Raw genomic sequence first — 16,382 nt, forward strand, 5'->3', positions numbered from 1 at the left:
CTAAGAAAGACCGTTTTATGGTGAGCCCTGTTGGGTGCAAATCGGTTGCCGCGTCAGTGATCTCAGAAGCTTGGCAACAAACTTGATGGCCATTTGGCAATGAATTTGGCGACTTTGGCTGCAAAATGGATATTTATGGAAACTTTGTGAATTTTAGAGATCTATCCAATAGGAATCGAGATACTCCTGATTGGTCCAGAAACTTCTCGGCCCGCCACCCGGGTACTATAAAAAGTCTCAAGCTGCAAGGAATCATGAATTGGTATCGTAGCCAGAAGGTCAGTTGGAGTCGTAAACCAGTAACGAGTCGTTGAGAGGATAGCGAAGCAACGGCGGTATAGTCCGGCGAAGTGCCAGCGTTATTATGTATAATTAACAATTATAGTAAATGGAATTTATAAACGAAAAAATCAAACAAATGAATCTTAATGTATTTATTATGCCATTTCTTTCTATTCAGCGATTTAAAAAATGAACCTGAAGTTCTCAAAGATTTTTAATAGTTTGTTTCATATTTTACTTCACATTGTGTGTTTTGCTTCCTTATTACATATTGAGATCATAACCCTATTTATTTAGAAGCAGTTTAGGTTATAATAAAAAATATATACAACACAGTGAGGTATTAGTTTTTCTTTGGTGTCTCAACTCAGAATTGCAAACTTAAAAGTTCTTCATTTCTCAAAAATATTAAAAGAAAAACCAAAAATAATTTCGCATTGACTATATTTTTATGAAGGAATCTTGTAAGAAAATTTTTCTGTCAAAATGAGTCGCAATTGGAAGTTATAATAGAGTTTTCAAAGAAGTTTTCTTAGATTTAGAGTCCAATAAAAAAAACAATCTTGTAAAGTACATAGAAAAAGATTCGTTTTACTGATTCTTTTCTATTCTAAATCTTCCATAATGGCATCTATTCTTGCATTTTACTAAATCGGCACTTTCCTCTAAAAATTGTCCATTTTCCCCGTCACAACAAATTTCCTAAGAGAGAATGGATTTAGATGCTAAGACTACTTCTGAGAATCTGAAGCGGTCTGAATCATGAATTGTTGATTCGCTGTTCCTTTCTTATGAAAGCGATTTGCTGTCAGGCATGAAAGTTGTTGTAATGAATATTGTTCTACTGCCGTTAAGCATGTGATGATAAACGCAGCTTCCTCATCTATAGTTTTATGACACTAACATATTATTTATATATCAAACACAATTTCCGTAAAGAAATCCTGTCATTAAATATAATTAAAAAATTATATGGTATAACATTAGGAAAGCGTTTCTTTAAATTGTGAGTGGTTTAAATAATGGAGGACAAGAAAATCTATATCCGTTATTTCACTTCGTTATTTTTAAATCTTTGTAATCAGTATATATAAATTTCAAGAATCGTCTATAATGCTGAGGAAATTTTGAAGATGTTAAGTTTATTTTATCTATCTTTATTCTCTATTTATCTATCTAGTTATTCTTTCTTTTTGTCACATACAATAAAAATCTAGCAATCGACAGGCCTTTTTTTAGGTTTGGGAATAAATTTATGTGTAAATAAAAGCTATGGGATCATAAACTTGTTTTACTTACATTTTTATGCTGAATTGTAATAAAGATCAATGAGATGAGATCTGCAATCGGATTTTAACAATTTGTTTTAATTTGACAGTTTAAGAATATAAATAGAATATAAAAGCGTCAGCAATTTCTACCTCAAAAACCGTGCATTTAGTGGGTTTTTTTTATATCAGTTTTGAAAAGATGAGATTATTTGTCAACTATTCATTATAGAAATTGAAATATTTATCACAACGTGATTTCGACCACTTTATTTCTATGTCGTTGAAGTTACTTTAGTGGAAATCAGTGTTTATTAGATAACGTTCTTTGGCACCGACTTCTTACATAGGAAAAGTCACGAGGCAGTTTCATATAGCAAGGATTCGTTCACTTGCTTTCATAATCGTCTAGAACAAGTGTCAACGGTATCTACCTCATAAAACGTGCGTGTACTTATTGATCCTGGGATAGCATCTATTATGCTCCACAACTAATGCAATTTACTAATCAGTTGAATATTAATTGCACTAACTGATTTTTCATGATATAAGTCAAATATTTTAAAAGCGCAATCCACAACCAACTATCCCAGAATCAAGCACAATCCTATCCTTGTAGTTAAAAGTGAAAAGAATACAGGTCGGCTTAACCTCAGCATCTAAATTTTTTAAGAATAAGCTATGTTCTTTGGTACTAATTTCGTAAATAGCAGAGACCACGGGACTATTTCATATAGCAAAGATTAGCACGCCAGCTTTCATGATCGTGTAGCAACGGATATCAACAATATCTACTTATTAAACTGCATATACTTATTCATTTTGGTTTACTACCTATTATGCTAAGCAACTAGTGCATTTTAACAATTAGTGGAAAATAAATTGCTCTAATTGCTTTTCCATGACATTGGTCAAAAATTTCAAAATCGCAATCCCCAGACTATCATATATTATAAAAGAGAAGCACAGCTCTGTCCTTCTAGTTGAACATTGAAAATAATAAGAGTAGTCAAAACTGGAACATTTGAGTCTGTAAGACTAAGTTATAATAAGTATTCTGACCGTAATATGAGCTAACGTTTCTTGACAGGATGGAGAATTTGCATTTCAGATGAGCTATTTAGAATTACAGATTTTTTTAATTAGAAAATAAGAAAAATTTCGAAATGATTTCGTCTTTAAGTGGTATCAAAATTTTCCAGCAAGTTTAAATAGTTCTTATAATTTTATTATATATATTCTTTAACGTTTCATTTTTCATATTCAACTGACAGTTAAAACCAGAATTTAAAGATAAAAACCTTTTACTGTTTTGGATTGCTAAAAAATAATAAAATCGATAGATTAAAACAATTCTATTATTTATCTGAGAGGTTAGAAAATAATAATTGTATTGATAAATAAATAGAAACAAACACCACATAATAACACAATTTATTAGCGTACATTATTAACGTCGAGAAAATATTTTGAGACAAACAATTAAGCTGGGATGGAATGAGAAAAATGTAGATGCTATGCGATACCCCGACATAGCCAAAGGCCATGAGGGGAACTTGATGAGGCCATCAAAGAGCAACCCTACCTAGCATGGAGGAACAAATTACACTTGAAGACATTAGACCCTTGCAAACAATAAAGGTCCCACTAGAGAAAACGCAGATAGACTCTCTAACACTCTAGAGAAAACGCAGAGAAAATTGTAGATAGGCAATTTCTATTCTGCTGCTATTTCTTAACTTGCAAAAATATTCTTTTAATTTATAGAAAAATATTGTCAGTTTTTGTTTTTACTCAAATAATTAATTTTACATATACAGGTTTAATGCAATGAAAAATAAATATTATTAACTACTATACTCTCAAAATCAATTATTCATCACTTCATATTCTTCCCGCATTTAAATACTAGACACACTCCTGATTTCAAACCTCGGAATCTTCATTACAAGGAATTCAATTTACTGTATTTTAATGCAGCTCGTAAAATACCAAACTATATTATTCAATGAAAGTTGATCTTTACCACGTCATCTTCCTCACTCATAACTTTACTCCCCCTAAGAACGAAATTTAACGAGAGTGAAGTAATTAAATCTGAAATTAATTTATCTATTAGTAAATATTAATGCACCCGGGTGATTGGATGAAGTAATTGGTAATTGTAGTTAATGCTTCCAGGCGATACCAATTTCCATGCAATTTAAGTTGCGTATTTAATTTACTAGGGAATTTAGCAGGGATAAAGAAAATATACATTCTAATAAACTATATATAAAATAATACGTTAAATTAAATTTGGATGGTAATCAAATGTTCTTAATTCAGAAGTTTGAATATAAATGAATTATATAAATAAATTTCTTAATATTTTGTATTTTAAAATTTTGTAAATAGAAGATAAAAAGCATGTAAAAACTCAAAACAGCATCATGCATTTGCCTTTTTATGAAATTAATTAAAATGTATGATGTTTTTACAATCTTTCCCATTAATAAAAATATTCTGCTTATATTCATAAAAATACATATTTTCAACTTCATCTCATAAAGTCAACACAATAATTTGTATGAAATTTATTTATTATTTAATTTATATAAAGAAAATTTACACTTATAAAAACAGAAATTTTTATTTAATTTATCATCAAAATATTTTTTTAACAATTTTAAAAACATGTTTTTGCAAATTAATTTGAGTATATTTAAGGGGGGGGGATATTTTTCCCTTTTTCAATCTGTAAATTGTAAAAAAAAAAAAAATCCTTTTAAAAAGGAAACAGAATATGAAAAGAAGTGAAAATTTAATAGTTTTCTGAAATCGATTTTCACAGGCAGTTTACCACTAATTTGAAGGCAAATATTTATAATAATATTTAACCAACATTATAAATCATAAAAGCGGTATTTATTCTTCCATGCCTTCTGACCTATTTTGAACAAAAGCGTTCATATTATTTTCTACGAAAAGAGAAGCTTTCAATTCCCATTATAAAGAACAAAATTTAGTTTCCTCTTTTGTGAATTCAATATAAATAAGCTGATTATCGTAAATTGCTTTATAGAAATCTTCAATCTTTACATAAACATCACGGCCATATATCCATATTACTATTAATATGAAAATTTCATTCAAATATTTTCGATAAATACTTGAAGAATTCAATTACTCACAGAATTCGGAAAATTCAATTATTTATATGGCTATTCTATTGAAATACAGATTAAAACATATTGCCATTCTGAGCTTGTGCTGTCTTCGTTTCTCAATAATTTTCAGAAATTATTCATTGACTTTCCTATGTCAGAGAAAAATAAATTATAAAGTTTTAATCTGTTTCTGAGAAATGATTAATTTAATATTTCATGGGGAAATTATTAAACAAATTACTTAGGAAATCAAAAGTTTGAGATCAGCCAAAACAATTCCAATGTCTAATTATTTACATAATTCAGCCTGACGAAGGCTGAGTATTTATTTCAGTCTTGAACAAAATTTGCATTGAAAAAGTAATGAGTATATTGTACAACAATCAGCAATATTATGCTATCAATATTGTTTTTTTTTAAAAAAGAGAGAACATAATCAATATATTTCCCTCACTTGGGTATCAAATTTATGTAAATATAACGTGATCATTATAGTTGAGACTCAATACTAATTTCTTAATTAATCAAAGATAAGCATAAAATTCTAGGATTTTTTTTTTAGTTTTAGTTATATTAACCTCCCTTTTTAAAGTAAAAGTAGGGCTATTTTGGGACGGACCTTGTAATTTTGAACCGTGGTCAGATGACGATGACGAGACCTGAGCTGGCACCCCCCCCTCCACACCACACGAGCAGGAATACATTTGGCCAGGACAGGTTTAATCTCCACCAGATCCGCTTACACGACGGTTCTTCGGTGGAATCGGGTCACGAACCTGAAATCCTCCGGTTCCGGAGATAAAATTTTCGGAGAAAAAAATATGGCGTAAAGAATTGTGTTTTGAATTTGTTTGTGTTCACAAATATAATGCTGAAAATAATTACTCAATCTAAATTTTCTTATAATCATCCTGTCCGTTCAATCATATTTAATAAAACATTCTTGAAACAGTGAAATTTTAATCAAAAATAAATTTCACAGAAATCAAAAATAAATTCACAGTTATATTTAATCAATCATTCTTGAAACAGTGAAATTTTAATCAAAAATAATTTCACAGTTATATTTAATAAAACATTCTTGAAACAATGAAATTTTAATCAAAAATAAATTCACAGTTATATTTAATAAAACATTCTTGAAACAGTGAAATTTTAATCAAAAATAAATTTCACTAGTCTGTGAATAAAACTATAAGAGGCATAAAAATGTTTAAAATACATACTTTAGACAATTTCAACAGATAAATACCATGATCTTAAGAAAATTTTTAAGAGATCGTATGAAAAGCCTAATAACATCAACATGTTTTTAGGCTTAAATTTCTTGATTTGAGAAAACATTAATACTGATTTGAAAAAACCTTTAACATTTTATTATTTGCTTGAGAAAGAAGGAGTCTTAATTTGTTGCCATTTTATTAATAACTTCAAACATTTTGGAGGCATATCATTATATTGAATGAATATTTTAAAATAAGAAATCATATGACTTTATAGCTATTTAATTTATGTAAATTTGGCTGATATATAAAATTAGATATTATTATTTAAATCAAGCAGGAAATGGTAAACAGAAGATACACTTATTATTGTGCATTAAAAGCAATATACTTTAGAATGTATTTTAATATTTATATTCATTAATTAATTTTAGACAAAGCTAAATAATTTTTGATCTTTTTGTAACATTCCCCCTTTCCCAGTACTGATAAGACATTTACAGCCAGCTGTGTCGTCGCTGTTATTTACTAAACTCTCGAGATAGCTAGATGGGGGATCTTTTCACCTGGGTGGTCTCGCATCTGTTCATTAGCGACTGCAGTGAAAGACCACATGTGGAATTCCTCATCCAAGAGGTATTGATAGTGCCTTCAAAGAGAAAGGGGTGTTCAGACATCTAGAGGCTAAATGTTTCTCATTGTGAAAGGACTGTGATAACTCTGTGTTTCAGAATAGTCAGTTGTGAAAGGTGCGTCACATAAAGGACCTTCCCACGACCAACTGGCGCCGCTGAGAGAGCATATTGCTGAACCCCGATTGGCCGAAAGAGAGCTCAAATGACCAATGTAAATTAAGAGGCTAAGATTGTCGCCGAAATAAAGTGCGGAGATTTTTTTTTTTTTCTTTTTTTTAAGAAAGGAGAAAAAACGAATTGCAGGAGACTGTTGGACTACGCCCACGAGTTCGGGGTCCGAGAACCAACTAAGTTTCAAGATAAACCTTCGACTGTTGTATCTCCTACTACAGGTGTAAATAACTATTTATTTAACCAAGATTAGAACAAGTTGTTCTTTTGTATATATAGGGCTGTAAAATAAAGAATTGTCTGGAAATTCGGGTTCGTTATCTGATCAGTCTAGATCAAGACATTACACTTTTCAACAATACTAGTGAAATTTCTAAGAACTGAAAATAATAAAAGTAAATTTGGAACTTCTTATTACATTTAATATGATAGATATCCAGAGAACGGATTAAATTGAAATAACTTTTATTTTATAACTTATTATAACTTAATTATAAGTAATTTTAAATGCTTTTTATATAAATTAATAGCATCTTATTCATTTGTTTTGCTGAGAAAATTTTTAAAAACTAAAAGATGGATTCTTAAAACGTTCAATTTATTTAAAGAATTCAAAATATATACATAATTTTTGATAGAAAAATCTCTAATTTGAAATGAGGCATATTGTGTTAGCAACATTGTTCTTGTTTTAGAAATTAAAATTAAATTAAATATATTTCTTTCAGAACACTGGTAATAATATACATTACCGAGAGTATGTATAAGAATCTCAATTGATTTATTTTACTGAGGAAATATTCATGAAATTAAAAGACAGACAATCGTTAACATAACGTATCGTGATTTTACTTGGTAGTATATTATTTTAATAACATACTACCAAACAGGTACAAGTTACGCTCTATAATACGCATGATGCAGAAAATAAAAAAGAATCTTTAATTGGGCTATTTTTCTTCGATCATGCATTCAGTCTGCTAAATAAAATTCTATTAAAATCTGGCTATTATCTGAATATTAGGTGATTATTTCTTGATGTAATTTGTTAAGAATATGACTTCAACAAGATAAATCGCTATCTCATGAATCTTTTCTACCACGTTACTTATCAATTCATTTGGAAATTGCATCATCAGACAAAGAAGTCCTTGTAAGTGGCTCCCATGATCACTGAATTTAAATTTACTAAATTATTTCTAATGAAGTTACTTAAAAATGTCTACGAAAGAGTGCAAGTAGAGCATATTTGATAAAACGTGCTTGAAAAATTTGATTATGGAAGTGATTTTGCATTGCATAGTTTAGTTTAGTTACATTAACGTCTCGTATTAAAGCAGCACTACGGCTATTTTGGAATGGACCTAGTAATTTTGAATCGCGGTCAGGTAACGAGAAAGACACCTGAACTAGCACCCCCTATCCACATCACACCAGCGGGAAGACGTTTGGCCCTGACGGATTTAACGTGCAACAGACACCCTTACACGACGGTTCTTCGGTGCAATCGGGTCTCGAACCTAAAACCACTAGCCAAGCTCACTAGCCAAGACCTTATCACCAGCCTCCGCGGCCCATTGCATAGCACACGAATGGAAATTGAAGAAAATATTATGGTAATTTTTTTCTTGTTGTTGCTTATCCCCCTTGAATTGAACGCCAATTCAAACCAAGTCCAAGAGATCAGGGAGAGAGGAATGTAGTGGCTTCTGAGGGTAAAGACCCCTGAGCACCCGAGGTCAGAAGTCTGACTTTAGCTCATATAAAAACGACACTCGAACACTCACTTGCACAACCCCGTTTACAGGGGGGTTCTTTTACACACCTCACAGTTGGAGCATAGGGTAAAGAACAACCACGTCCGAACCAGAACTCGAACTCGATACGCCCAGATCACGGGGAAGACGCGCTGCCCCTAGGACACTACGTTGGCAATCATTTTTCAAATATTTAGAATTATTTAGTAAAATCATTGTTATTATTTATCATAGTTGCTTTTAAATAATTTCGCATTTTTTACGAAAGTATTTAGGGCTATTTATCATATTATTTTCTCTCAGAAACTATCTTGTTTTTCGATTATTTAAGTAAACTAAGAACCAATATTCGACATCTTTCTGTTGAATTTTAAATTAATAAAAAACTACAATGCCATTCTTATTTTTTTTTTATGATTTATAATATTATTCTGTACTAAGTTTGTATACAATATATTTACTTTGAGCAGCTTTTAATCAATCATTTCAAAGAATTACATTTTGGCTTAAATTGTAAACATGCCATGATTTTCTTTTCGATGTAATAAAATTCCTTAATAGTGTCGGGGACCTATAAACATTTAAATTGAATAAATTTTCTAATTTTTGATTTATTGACTAAAACACATCAAAAAATACAATCAATAATTTTATTTAAAGGCTTTTTTTCTACTGGAATTACACTCTTGTTACTAAAGGCTTGAGTCAAGATTACTGTAGTATCTTGTATTTATATAACAATTCCTTTTCCAAGTAAGTTTAAACAGCTTTTAACAGCCTTAAGTATCTTACGTAAAATCAAGTTTAAGAGTGTCAAGATTTGTTCTCAAGCAATAAAAAAAGTGATGATGAAAGAATCTCTCAAAGAAGTTTTAGTATCTTCTCTTTCTCAAAAAAAAAAAAAAAAAAAAAAAACTGATAAAAAGGAAACATTTTTTAATGTTTTTTTACTGTTATTTTATTTTGTTGCTGGGATTATTTTTTAATAAAAAGAACTCGCGCAATAAAATAAAATACTAAACCGCTTTATCCTAGGCAACTCTGTATTTTTCACCTTAATACTTTTTCTTATATTATTTTCTTTATGGAGGAAACAGAAAAGCTCTTTTGAAGCTTCCCACTTTTTAATTGAAGAAGTGGCCTTAGAAGAAAATAAAAAAAAATGTAAAAGAAATAAATTATTTCCTAAGAAAAGAAAATAGCTCTAATAGCTTAAACTTCTAAAGAGAGATACTTGTAACTAATGAAGAACTTTTTTTAATCTTAGTTTTGTCATATTAGTGTTTAGTTTTGAAACAATAAAAACATACTTTGGAACGGAGTCCTAAACTTAGATGATGACAGTGACACCTTAGACAGCTGGTACTGTCTCCAATCTTTCCTCTCGGTACTGATGGAAGAATGTTTGGGCCCCATTATCAAATTTTACGAAGATCGTTAGATTGAAATATTGTATGAAGATGTGGTAAAAATCCCACTATAAAAGTTAATACATTACTATGCTCCTTTTTTTTCTTTTCCTTGTATTAAGCAGAACTTAATGATTATTATTTCATTATTTGAAAAAATCATATTTGGAAATGTTAATCTTTTAATTATTTTTCTTTCACCATGACATTGAATATTCAGGTGCATGTCATAATGCAAGTTGTTTTTCCTCAAACAAGAAGTATAATGAATTCCAGAATACTATTATCTTGTATGAGGATCATATTTGGACATGTTAAATTTTTAATTATTTTTCATTCACCATTGCACTAAACATTCAGGTGCATACCAAAAGGCAAGTTCTTTCCTAAGAGGTGTAATGAATTCCAGAATACTATTCTTTTATATGAAGATCCTATTTGGAAACGTTAAAAGTTTAATTATTTTTCATTCACCATGGCACTGAACACTCAGGCGCATGCCATAACGCAACGCTTTTTTTCTTCATACAAGCGGTGTAATGAATTCTAGAATACTATTCTTTTGTATGAAGATCACACTTGGAGATACTTTTAAGTATTTTTTCATTCACTAAGGCATTGAACATTCAGGTGCATGTCATAACGCAACGCTTTTTTTTCTTCATACAAGCGGTGTAATGAATTCTAGAATACTATTCTTTTGTATGAAGATCACACTTGGAGATACTTTTAAGTATTTTTTCATTCACTAAGGCATTGAACATTCAGGCGCATGCCATAACGCAACGCTTTTTTTCTTCATACAAGCGGTGTAATGAATTCTAGAATACTATTCTTTTGTATGAAGATCACCATTGGAGATACTTTTAAGTATTTTTTCATTCACTAAGGCATTGAACATTCAGGCGCATGCCATAACGCAACGCTTTTTTTCTTCATACAAGCGGTGTAATGAATTCTAGAATACTATTCTTTTGTATGAAGATCACACTTGGAGATACTTTTAAGTATTTTTTCATTCACTAAGGCATTGAACATTCAGGCGCATGCCATAACGCAACGCTTTTTTTCTTCATACAAGCGGTGTAATGAATTCCAGAATACTATTCTTTTATATGAAGATCCTATTTGGAAACGTTAAAAGTTTAATTATTTTTCATTCACCATGGCACTGAACACTCAGGCGCATGCCATTAAGCAAAGCTTTTTTTCTTCATACAAGCGGTGTAATGAATTCTAGAATACTATTCTTTTGTATGAAGATCACACTTGGAGATACTTTTAAGTATTTTTTCATTCACTAAGGCATTGAACATTCAGGTGCATGTCATAACGCAACGCTTTTTTTTCTTCATACAAGCGGTGTAATGAATTCTAGAATACTATTCTTTTGTATGAAGATCACACTTGGAGATACTTTTAAGTATTTTTTCATTCACTAAGGCATTGAACATTCAGGTGCATGTCATAACGCAACGCTTTTTTTTCTTCATACAAGCGGTGTAATGAATTCTAGAATACTATTCTTTTGTATGAAGATCACACTTGGAGATACTTTTAAGTATTTTTTCATTCACTAAGGCATTGAACATTCAGGTGCATGTCATAACGCAACGCTTTTTTTTCTTCATACAAGCGGTGTAATGAATTCTAGAATACTATTCTTTTGTATGAAGATCACACTTGGAGATACTTTTAAGTATTTTTTCATTCACTAAGGCATTGAACATTCAGGCGCATGCCATAACGCAACGCTTTTTTTCTTCATACAAGCGGTGTAATGAATTCTAGAATACTATTCTTTTGTATGAAGATCACACTTGGAGATACTTTTAAGTATTTTTTCATTCACTAAGGCATTGAACATTCAGGTGCATGTCATAACGCAACACTTTTTTTTCTTCATACAAGCGGTGTAATGAATTCTAGAATACTATTCTTTTGTATGAAGATCACATTTGGAGATACTTTTAAGTATTTTTTCATTCACTAAGGCATTGAACATTCAGGCGCATGCCATAACGCAACGCTTTTTTTTCTTCATACAAGCGGTGTAATGAATTCTAGAATACTATTCTTTTGTATGAAGATCACACTTGGAGATACTTTTAAGTATTTTTTCATTCACTAAGGCATTGAACATTCAGGCGCATGCCATAACGCAACGCTTTTTTTCTTCATACAAGTGGTGTAATGAATTCTAGAATACTATTCTTTTGTATGAAGATCACACTTGGAGATACTTTTAAGTATTTTTTCATTCACTAAGGCATTGAACATTCAGGTGCATGTCATAACGCAACGCTTTTTTTTCTTCATACAAGCGGTGTAATGAATTCTAGAATACTATTCTTTTGTATGAAGATCACATTTGGAGATACTTTTAAGTATTTTTTCATTCACTAAGGCATTGAACATTCAGGCGCATGCCATAACGCAACGCTTTTTTTTCTTCATACAAGCGGTGTAATGAATTCTAGAATACTATTCTTTTGTATGAAGATCACACTTGGAGATACTTTTAAGTATTTTTTCATTCACTAAGGCATTGAACATTCAGGCGCATGCCATAACGCAACGCTTTTTTTCTTCATACAAGCGGTGTAATGAATTCTAGAATACTATTCTTTTGTATGAAGATCACACTTGGAGATACTTTTAAGTATTTTTTCATTCACTAAGGCATTGAACATTCAGGTGCATGTCATAAAGCAACGCTTTTTTTTCTTCATACAAGCGGTGTAATGAATTCTAGAATACTATTCTTTTGTATGAAGATCACATTTGGAGATACTTTTAAGTATTTTTTCATTCACTAAGGCATTGAACATTCAGGCGCATGCCATAACGCAACGCTTTTTTTCTTCATACAAAATGTGTAATTAATTCCAAAATACTTTTCTCTAGTATGATGAGAGAATTAATTGACTGCAATCAAGCAAAAAGATAACTTTTTCTTGATTTGTATGTTCTTTTCTGCCTAATCTTATAATATATTGAACGTTCTTTAAGAATAAATAAATAAATAAAAGTAATTAAAAAGCAAAAGAAGATATTAAACTTGAAGATATTTTTCTTGCTCCAACATTTCCAAATATTGGTAACGAATAATCATACACTGTTGTTTGATTTTATTAATTGATTTTTCATCTAGAAAGTCGCTAATACACATGCTTTTACACATTCTATGGATATATGTGGGATATTTCCAATTGATTGATAATTTTTATTCTATGAGACTGAATATACCAGTCATTCAAATTCCATGGTTTTGTTCAACATTATAGAAAGAAAAATTGTGTGGAAGTAGAAAACTGGAAGAAAAAGATTTAGTCATTTTGCAAGATACCTCGCAATCAGAATGAATAGTTCTGCTTTCCAAGAGCTGTTTATTATAAGCAGCATTAAATTTAAATGTTTAAAAATATGCTAAATATGGGTGTAAAAACATGCAATATATGCTAAAACAAGATGCATTAAATGCAACATGTGCTAATTTTAGCCCATTTGAATAAATAAGTAAGTGCATGCGAGAATGCTTGCTCCTCTCTGTTTTTACAGATGTCATTTCATAGATCCTTAGACAATGTAGATGACAATGCGCCAAGTTGTCCCAATGAAACGTATCAAGCCCAATAATTCTTTCTATTTACTTTTTCGAATAAACTACCTCTCAAAGTGTACTTTATATGTAGTACCGAGTGCTCGTTATCAGTGAGCAAGCTGTACTTTTTTCGATTTCTAACAGAGAAAATTTCTACCGTTGATGCAAATTGATGTTGTCTCGCTATTAGACTACCTATATAATAGATTACCTCACGAAGTGTACTTTCTGTATAGTAGCGAGTGCCCGTTATGAGTGAGCAAACTGTACCTTTCTCGATTTGTAACAGAGAAAATTTCTATCGTTGAGGAAAACTGTTGTTTTCTCGCTATTAGACTACCTCACAAAGTGTACTTTTTTATAGTACTGAGTGCTCACTGTGAGTGAACAGACTGTATCTGTTTCGATTTAACAGTGAAAATTTCTATTGTGGATGCAAATTGGTGTTGTATCGCTATAATCATGTCTTCTGTTCAATGTCTGTTACTTAACACTTAACACACTTCATCGGTAGAATTATTTCATACTCCTATGACCGTCAAGATCCCTATGACCATAAAATCCAAAATGTCCGCATGAAATCTGGTAACTAGATCTAGTTTCGCAAGACGCCATTTTACGTCTAATTCAACAGATTCTTTTTTACGTGTTTCGTGCTGCACTCAGGCATGACTTAGTATATGCGAAGTGTCGTTTTGTGTGAGAATATACAAATTTGCTTTATCATTATTCTTCCACCTTTTAGTGGTGGAGTTTTTTCCCCTTCTAGTTAGTCTCAGTCCTGAGCCATTATTTTTTGCGTTAGAAATAGCACTCTAGCTCTATTTTATGTTTTCGGTAAAAAAAGAATTGGGTTTTGCTATTTTGAAGTTTCAAATTTTTAGCACTATAACGATAACTATGAGAGTTAGAATATTTATTTTTCATATCATTTTGAAACATAACAGAAATAATAATTATTGCATTCAAAATTTCCTTCTATCCTGCTTTCAAATAGAATAGTAGGAAGTCATAAACTCTACTCAGCATAATTGCTCTACATGACTCTATATCACCATATTAACATTATAATTACTGTATAGCAGCATAAAAGGTCAGCATAGCCTGGCTCGTAAGCTTTGTATTAGCATCGCTTGGGTTGTGAATTCGAATCACGCCGGTCAAGACCCTCCGTGTATATGGTAGCTGGTGCACGTATAAAGCTGTCGTAGCCGCAACTCCATGTCGAAGCAATATCCGTAGCCGTAGTACTCCATATCGATGCAATATCACAGGGGGTACTGGATCAGAAGTGATTGTCCTCTGATTCAGGTCTGTGAATGAAATGGATGAATAAAGTCCACCTATTGAAGAAGGGCCAGCTAGAACGTACTCTTGACCCTAGATGGCGCTACTGAAACAAGAGACTCTAAAACTCGGCTAAAAATCGCTGACATCGCTATCGGGCTTGCCTATGAAAAGTGCCATAAACTGCAACAGCAACATATTAGCTGTCATGGAACTGATAGGCATGTCTGGGGCAGCAGTGATATATGATGAACGTGCAAACATCTTTAGTATCACGTAAATGGATACAGTTTTGTGAAACGGTTCAAAAAAGATATATATCAATTTCGTAATACAGTCAGCAATGGTAGACAGCATATTAAATTATCATTTCTAAAGGAAAGAGATTTCAAATAACCAAATTTTTTTTAAAAAAAATCATCAATTAGTCTAAAAACAATAATTAACAGTTATTTAAGTTTGATTAATTTTCTTTTTACCATTTTTTTAACCATGTAAGATGCCGAGGGGGAAATCTGAGTCTCGCCTATGTTCCCAAATCTTTCGCCCCATATCTGCATTCTTTCTTGCCTACGATGACATATATAAAGCATTTTATGTATACAGCAGATATCTGTGGAATCCAGTATCTAATTTTCATTTTTCTTTTCAGATGACCGAAACTATCCCACCAAAACCACTGCAATGCATTCAAAAGGAGGGAAAAATTATCTATAAAAGACTGATCATTACTTTTCTTAATCCCTTCTTGCAAATCAGTTCGAATCGGAAAAAGCTTATCTTTCAAATATAAAATTAATAATTAAATCAAAGTATTAATTACTATAAAAGAATAAATGAGTTAAGTTAAATGAATTTAATGAAAGGAATAATTTAGTTACAAAATATATTTATGCGACACTCAATAGTAGAAATTCTTTGTTTGAATTATTTTCTAATTTTTAGTATTGAGATTTATTTTTTCGCAAATTTCCTTGCTCCTGCCATCACTGGTAAAAAAATTCGATTTCGATATTTTATTTATTCGATGATAAAATATCAATTAAGTTCTGAAAATATTAAAATAATATATTATAACTGAGAGTATGCATTTAAATAAAATTTTAATCTTCACAATAATCCTAGTCAGAATGCTAATGAAAAACTAATTAGAATCCCTTCCTTAAAAACTTGAAATTAGTAACGTTAGATAAAAGTATTTAAAAACCACTCTTACCGCTTCTAAGTATCTTGAGATTCTTTTCGCTCTTTAATGGAAATGCTCTAACAATGCTATCAGAATGTCATCAGATTATAAGACTAAATTAAATAGTAAGACAAGGGTTTAAAAATTCGCAAGCATATTTTATTCGTAATTAACTTTCACGTTTAATCTTTTATTCAAAATTTCGCAACTATTTTTGTAATTTATATTTTATAATTATATAATAAAAAAGCCTCCTTTCAAAGATAATTAAATTTGGTTTCGCATAAATTATTAAAAAACATTTTTTTTTTATTTTCCTTAGTAAAATGGGTTTCATCAAAGTTTAATTTTGTTTGAAACATTGTAAAAGAAACATTTAATAAATATTTCCTGAATCGTATTCGTCGAGAA

This window comes from Argiope bruennichi, chromosome 2 (assembly GCF_947563725.1).
Source record: "Argiope bruennichi chromosome 2, qqArgBrue1.1, whole genome shotgun sequence".
NCBI classification, from domain to species: Eukaryota; Metazoa; Arthropoda; class Arachnida; order Araneae; family Araneidae; genus Argiope; species Argiope bruennichi.